This window comes from Doryrhamphus excisus, chromosome 13, assembly GCF_030265055.1.
Source record: "Doryrhamphus excisus isolate RoL2022-K1 chromosome 13, RoL_Dexc_1.0, whole genome shotgun sequence".
Taxonomy (NCBI): Eukaryota; Metazoa; Chordata; class Actinopteri; order Syngnathiformes; family Syngnathidae; genus Doryrhamphus; species Doryrhamphus excisus.
The window spans coordinates 16,243,164-16,251,549 of record NC_080478.1 but is presented as its reverse complement, the minus strand read 5'-3'; the positions used below and the strand labels follow the sequence as shown (position 1 = coordinate 16,251,549).

At 41.1% G+C, this 8,386-nt stretch overlaps 1 long non-coding RNA gene across 1 annotated transcript; it reads left to right on the top strand.

The window, feature by feature from the left end:
- Nucleotides 1-4,063: 4,063 nt before the first annotated feature.
- On the top strand, nucleotides 4,064-5,793 carry LOC131140445 (uncharacterized). The gene is made up of 3 exons (XR_009132414.1): nucleotides 4,064-4,273; nucleotides 4,409-4,669; nucleotides 5,706-5,793. It is a non-coding gene; the product is annotated as an uncharacterized LOC131140445 (long non-coding RNA).
- Nucleotides 5,794-8,386: the final 2,593 nt, after the last annotated feature.

The following is an 8,386-nucleotide window of genomic DNA, read 5'->3' as shown; positions in this document are numbered from 1 at the left end:
CCATGTAATCGGAATTATTTGGAATTAGAAGGGAATTTATGGCGCCTTGTGTCACTTTTCCCGCACGGTGGTAAATTAGAAATATTAGATACATAAAGGGAGTGGAGGAAATGGCATAAATAGAGGCGCAGAGTTAATGTCACCCCTTTATATATATATATATATATATGTATTTTTTTCGCTCCCTTTCAGTGCCCCCGCGTGAACCCCATTTTTGAGTCACCGTTTTATAGGTTGCCTGCGCATATTATTAATACATAGATTACACCGCATAGTCAGGCGATGCTGCAACCTGTGCTCGCATGGAGGAGCCACACATATCGCCATGCGCCTCGTGTTAGGGGATGTTGATACGTTTGAAAGGACAGGGGGGTTATTTTAATGGGAATGCCGCATTAAACGGTTTCAGCACTGTAATGGATAGATCTTATCAAGAGACAATGTTTTGTGCGTATTGATTGAAGTTTTTCAATGTCCGTCTAAGGCTGGCCTGACATTATTAGCTACGTAGTCCTTCAACCTCTGTTGATGTATGGATATGACCCATTTTAACCTTTTTATTTAAAAAAAACATTTTTGTATAAACTTTATCTATTGATTCATTTAGAAAAACCTCTCTGACCTTTATTGTGTCGACCCCCATATCACAATATAAAACCATATGTCATTGTCACGGGTTAACAGTACAGTACTCACGAGGGGTGTCGGGAAATGAGACTTAGAAAAAATATGACTGGACAACGCCTACCACTCGTCCGCCGTGCAGGCCTCACAGTTTTCTGCTCATCCCAGACTCAATAGACTCAATAGTCCAACTCCGGACTATTTTTTTAAACATAACCTATAGCTAGCTTAGCAAATTTGATGGAGTACTTTCACTGTTGGTGCAGACTTGCCAACATGTACACATTTATTGTACTCAACATGCAATTTGACTCTTGAATATGCTTGCATGCGTCACAGCTCTCCATTTTGTTGGATTTTCCTGGTTTCAGTGTCGAGTTCAGTCTCTATGGGACATAGAAATAAATGGGTATTATCAGTTTCAGGCTGCACGGTGGACAAGTGGTTTTTCTCCGGGTACTCCGGTTTCCTCCCACATTCCGAAAAAAAAACATGCTAGGTTAATTGGCGACTCCAAATTGTCCATAGGTATGAATTTGAGTGTGAATGGTTGTTTGTCTATATGTGCCCTGTGATTGGCTGGCCACCAGTCCAGAGTGTACTCCGCCTCTCGCCCGAAAACGTCTGGGATTGACATTTTTTGTCCCACAATTTGACCAAATAAGACCAAATAATCTCCTGTTATGGTTATATGTATAAAATAATTAAAAAGTCAGAACAATCACATGTGTTGATCTGACAAATATTAAGTAACTTTGATCAAATGTAGAATTACTACAACTTCTGCCTGCCAATTGGTTCTCATTTTTGGTCAACAACGGACACAACGACCACACATCACTCACCAACCGTGGGAACTTTGAGGTAGTTTGGATTGTAAGACCTATCCAATAATGACTTGCACACTTCCTCTTCCATATTACTGTATTATCATTAATAGTAGCCATGCCATAGTTCACAATCTGGTACATGATCTTAGCCCTTTTCCATGTAGGGCTATAGTAATAGAATTTGAAAAGTGACATTTGATTTGATCAAATCCAAACAGTCTAAAAGCTTCGCACTCATTGTTTTTTTCTTTCTATTACAAATGTTGAAAATTGCCACACACAACAATGTTCAAGGGGGCCTTGATTTTATTGGCCAGAGTGCGTTGTGACTTGTAAATAGGATTAGGCCATCCCAATATAGTGTCTCAACAACTGCCTTGTTTATTTTTATCCTCTTATTAGGAGAGTTGGATCCTTAAAGGGTGCCAAAATTATCCTGCAAATTGCTGACAAGGAAAAATGAAAGGTTATTATAAGCAATCTGTCTGCGTTGAAGCACAATGTGACTGCTGCGCTTGCGATACCAACGAGGTGACCTCAGTCAGATGTGTGTGTGTGTGTGTGTGTGTGTGTGTGTGTGCATTGAGGGGGGGCATGCTGAAAGTCAGACGCAGCATAAGGACGGGACCACCAGGCACGTAAACACTCAGACTGAATGTGGACTGTGGAGGTGTATTTTAATATGTATATCCTTTATTTTAAAATTTATTTTAATACGCATAGAAAATGACTGATGCTTTGTAGTTCCCAGCACCTGTTTATCTTCTCCTAGCATGTTGTGTGTTTATTACTGTTAATTTGTCAGCAAGATGACTCAAAAATACATCAATAATTTTTTTGTAAATATTAGAAATATTTTCTTTTTTTAATTAATGTACAAATATTATTGCTAAAATTAAGTGGTGCATATCTGCACTCTATTCTAGACCTTATAATAATAATTAGATGCAGTAGTGTACATAACAATTTACTGTTAGTTTGTCAGCAAGATGACTCAAAAATCTGTCAATATTTTCTTTTGTAAATATTAGAAATATTTCCTTTTTTTTAAATTAATGTACAAATATTATTGCTAAAATTAAGTGGTGCATGTCTGCACTCTATTCTAGACCTTCTAATAATAATTAGATGCAGTAGTGTACATAACAATAGAAAAACTGATTTTTTTTAGTAATTTTAATAGAAATGTACACAAAAAAGTATAATTTTGATCTTCTGTAACAGTAATATTCATCGTTACTGTTATTAATGTTGCTGTGATATTAAATTTGACTCATGGAGATGATTCATCATCGTGACTGCAGGCTGCCACAGCAATATATATATATATTATATATATTATAACTCATGAGTTAGCAGAGTCGGAACAGTCTGACTTCACAAACCCCAGGGATCAAATTAACAGTATCAATCTCTCTGCTTGGCTGTAACCTTTCCCCCCCCCCCATCCTGATTGACATTTGTGTTCTCCATGCACTACCCGCCTCGGACCTGAGCGTACGGAGGCCTGTGAGAGGATGCACGCAGCCCTCCGCATATGTTAATGTAGCGCCTGCATGCATCGTCTGTTTATGTTTCTGTTTATGACGTGAAAAAAGTCGACACATCTGCACACATGTGCGGGTTAGCCAGGCTGTGGAAATGAAACAGAGCACCAGAGGTCACGACCTCTGGTCATGACTCAGACTGGGACACCGTTATGTGCAAGCATTTTTAGAAATGTCTATACTGGTCATATTATCATTACAGTTACTATGTCTTATAGAAACGTGTGTGCGTATACATTACAGATTTACATATAGAGGAGGAATGGACCAAATGCAGACATGAATTTAAAAAAAAGTCTATTGGCAACGACAATATTATCACCCGATTTAATCTGTAGCTATAAAAACACAGTTAATGTTTGATGTAGTGAAGTCCAAAGTTCAATGAGAAAGTGGGCCGATTAAGATTAATATTCATTGTCATGTCATTTTCTAATAATATGATAAGTAATTGATACGCCCATAAAAATGTCACTTTTTTCCACAACTCCACAAACCATCCTGCTAGTGTGATATTGACTTTCTCTCCCAATTTCAGATCAACATTTGCAATAATCATGTCTGTTGTATTGAGCTCCGGAACGCTCTCCTTCACACAATCCAGGTTCAAGCCCTAAATATGCCTCACATTCTTATTAAACACATTATCAGTGAAGCATAAAGACATAAACATGTACAAATTGTGCGTTTACTAACATTCATTCATTCATTTTGTACCGCTTTTCCTCATGAGGGTCGCGGGGGTGCTGGAGTCTATCCCAGCTGTCTTCAGGCGAGAGGCGGGGTACACCCTGGACTGGTCGCCAGCCAGCCAATCACAGGGCACATATAGACAAACAACCATTCACACTCACATTCATACCTATGGACAATTTGGAGTCGCTAATTAACCTAGCATGTTTTTGGAATGTGGGAGGAAACCGGAGTACCCGGAGAAAACCCACGCATGCACGGGGAGAACATGCAAACTCCACACAGAGATGGGTGGAATTGAACTCGGGTCTCCTAGCTGTGAGGCCTATGCGCACTTACCACTCATCCACCATGTAGCCTGTCACATATTATCACATATTTATACATTAATTCTTGATTAGGTTAAGTGTTTTTTGTTATTATTATTTTCAAATATGTACAGTCTTGGCCAAAATATTGGTATGCCAAATATATTTTGGGCCATAGCTGTGTAAATGATTATTAAATATATTTGTATTCCACACAGGCATGGTGAAAAACATTGGCGTCTTTGGCATGCCAATATTGTTTACCATGAAGGTAAGTAAAAATGTTTGTTTTTCCTAATTAAGTGTTTGAAATCCAAAGTAAATAACCTTCTTTGACCTCTTTTGCTTCACTCCCATCGTTCAGAATTTCATGTGACAGAATTTTTTTTTTTTTTTACGTAAACAGATGACTGTTGAAGGGACACAAAGGATTTCAGTCCCCAGCCCAGGTGAGGAAAAAAGGTTGAGAATAAGAATATAACAGCGCATATGAACCTTCCAGTTGAGCTGTCACGGCACCAAATAGAGGAAGTGGAGCAGAGGGTCAGAAGTCCTCAGCACCTGTACAGAAGATTAATGACCACCCACGGAGCCAAGGGAAGGAACGACAGACAGAAACATTTTAGGACCTTGCAAACAAGCCACGACCTCGCCAACCAAAACAAAGGTCAGAGCTGTTGCAGAATTTGTGTACTAATTTGTGTCATTAATTTTTTTCCACATAATCACGAGTCATCATCATGCTAAGGAATCACCTATCCCTATCCCTGTGTAAGATGCCGTAAGACTGATATTGGGCTCCGGACCATAAAAAGCAGCCATGACAGCAGAAACCTTTATGATTACTTCAGCAGCATGTAGTGCGGCAGAAAAGAGATATCATCATTATCTCGACACAAGGCGGTCCCTCGCATTGTTAAAACAATTTGCTGCTTGTTAATGGAGGCTGTCAGAGCGGCACACACACGGGTCTGATTCCAAGTGTTAAGTTGTAGGCTTTTTTTTTTTTTTTTTTCGTCCTGCCTGGGGAATCATGGCAGGTACAAAGCTCATTTCCTCATCAAACACCCGACGAGTGATTTGGAATATTTATGAGGCTTCCAATTTAAGTTAAACATTTAACAAAAAAAAAAAAGCATTCGATTAATATGAGACAGCAGAAAGGGTTAAAGTCCCCCGTGGGCACTCGAGGCTAAAAATTAATCATGGGATGAATTCAAGTAGCTCTATGATAGATTTCAGTACGCATTTAGAGATACTGTATAGCAGCAGCGGCGATATGTTATATGTTGAAACAAGCTTTTCATTGACTGTGACCAGAATACTAATGAGGTATGAAAAGATAATGCCATGATAATGACATTATAATAATCATAATAATCTGCATGCTCACATGACAACTGTATATAAATGAGACATCACATTAAAAGCACTCGTGAATGCAGATCTCATTGACCATTCATTGTGTGATGCGGTTCAGCGATGGGCATCACTTTCATCCCAAAAAAAACATTATCCGACTCTCAGGCATCAGCGGTGGCAGACGACAGAACGCAACGTTAAAACGATCTTCTGCGATTGTTGTGCAGACATCGCAGCTAGTCAGCCTGCTTAGGTCAGAGGGCGCATGTAACACGACACCGTATTGACTTTATTGATAATCCATGGCTTCCCTTTCATTCTTTGCCTCGTCTCTGTTGCAGCGGATCAACGAGACGCTGGAGGAGGAGGAGGAGGGGTCGGATAGCTCCCGTTTTGGCTCCTTCTTCTTCCTGTTTAATCAACAGCCCCTTTTGGGATGGGATATGTGTTCGTCTAACGCACCTGGAAAACATGTTACACAGGTGATCATTGTCTTTGATTACAACGCTTTGAGGGGCGACCTTGTGAAAACTCCAAGTGGGGTTTTCATTCATTCATTCATTCATTCATTTTCTACCGCTTTTTCCTCACGAGGGTCGCGGGGGGTGCTGGAGCCTATCCCAGCTGTCTTCGGGCTGGTGGCCAGCCAATCACAGGGCACATATAGACAAACAACCATTCACACTTTGGAGTCGCCAATTAACCTAGCATGTTTTTGGAATGTGGGAGGAAACCGGAGTACCCGGAGAAAACCCACGCATGCACGGGGAGAACATGCAAACTCCACACAGAGATGGCCGAGGGTGGAATTGAACCCTGGTCTCCTAGCTGTGAGGTCTGCACGCTAACCACTCGACCGCCGTGCCGCCCAAGTGGGGTTTTTCTTAGGGTAATTTGGGATTACTTCTGAGGAGATGAACAATGATAAATATATGATAAATATCATATTCATTCATATCTTTGCCCAGGAGTTGGGTTCACACGTTTTGAAGAATGAAAAGTAAACATGCGTAATCCCACATGCACACTCACATCATCATTATTTTGGTGGTTACTTTATCCACACAATGAGTCCTGGGCCAATAATGATGAGTCGCAGGCTGTAAATGCCTCCCGGGCCGCACTTTGGATACCCAAACCAGGAAGTCCAGTGTTACCAAAAAATTTTTCCAAAAAGTTTTTCCAAGCTCTGTCTTAGCGCTATCAGTAGCCATGACTCTGACTTGTCTGCATGCCTGTGGAGGTGATGTTGTGCATGCTTCTTCACCTCATCTTTTTAAAACCGATTTAATATCCCCCCCCACCCCCCCACCCAGGCTTGTGGAAACGCAGTTAAGGTGTCACTTTTAGCTTTTAGCAGCCACTTGTATTTGATTGCCAAGTAAAAGCATGACTCAAAAAAGAGTCTGTGTGGAGTTTTCTCCAGGTACTCCGCTTTCCTCCCACATTCCAAAAACATGCTAGGTTAATTGGCGACTCCAAATTGTCCATAGGTATGAATGTGAGTGTGAATGGTTGTTTGTCTATATGTGCCCTGTGATTGGCTGGCCACCAGTCCAGGGTGTACCCCACCTCTCGCCTGAAGATGGCTGGGATAGGCTCCAGCACCCCCGCGACCCTTGTGAGGAAAAGCTGTAGAAAATGAATGAATGAATGAATGCATGGGAATTCAACACGCTCAAGTCTCAAACCGAACTATGCATACTGAAAAATGAGAATACTTGTACAGTTCCAACTCGATATATTTGTGTAGTAAGACTAATGAATCTCTTTTATTGCATTATTACATAATTATGGCCTGTATTGTACTGAATGTTTCGCTGCAAAGTCGGAATGCTGTTTAGGGTTTTTTTTTTGGGCACCCTTAAGGGAACTGACTCAACCACAGAGACTATGCCTCAGGCCATCATATGTTGCCCTCCAAGGTTCCTCACTGTAATCAGCATTATGTGTGTGTGTGTGTGTGTGTTGTCAGCCTGCAGCAAGGAGCAACATATGGGTACTCACAAAGTTGCGTAGTGGCCAAATATTGCTTCATTATGGCTACACATGACTTTAATGCATGGAGAAGACAACAATGCATGCCACCAGACATCCTGTATGGATTCTTTCATTCATTCCAGTACTAAAATGGATGAAAACAGAGAAATTTGGCCTATGTTGAGATCTCAAGTGATGTAATTAGGAAACAGTGAGTGAGAAACACGTCCATGCATCATCATTGTGTGTCACTTCTTTCATCGATTTTAATTTGGCTTAAGAGAGCTGGTTTACGAGAATTGATGTCTAATTCACGATAATGGCCACCTTGTTCATGCAAACGGTCTTCTGCTATTATCTTGTAGCCGGGAATAAAGATCCTCCCAAGGCGACCCTCCCACTTGCAGCGGCGTGATCTCAATTTAACAACAGATAGGAGCAACGTCAGCCTCCCTCTGATCTACCTGGCGGGGGGGAAGTTTGGACTGAGACGAGCCGGACAGCCGACTGACCCCTGGGTAAGAACTCTAGCTGTGCTGGGCGGGATAGAGATGGGGGGCATGGATGACTGAAGCAATAGGAGTGTGATTAGCTGACCTGGTGGTTGGCTTTTGCAAGCTGTCCTTTTCTAAGGGGGGGGGGGGGGGGGTGGACGGGCAAAGAGGCAGGGCATTCAAAATAGGACTGAAGGTATCGATCGTACCGCCATGATGAGAACAACACTGCTGTGCTAATTTTACAGAGAGGAGAAGGAGGAGGGCAATGCTGGTGAAGGCAATTCCACCTGTGACGTACTTCTGACCATAAAAAAAGAGATGGGAGGCTTGAAGGTAGGATGGAATGTAAGTATTGTCAGATACCTCAAAAACAAACAAAAACACAATTATGAAAATACCATTCAATTAATACCTCACTGAGAGTGTCAATCAAATCGTAGTATAAAGACAGAATTTGGACACACATGATGTAATTGTAATCACATAGCAATGAAATGTATGAAAACTACAAAAAATAGCATGTGTCCATAAATAAAAGTGAATAA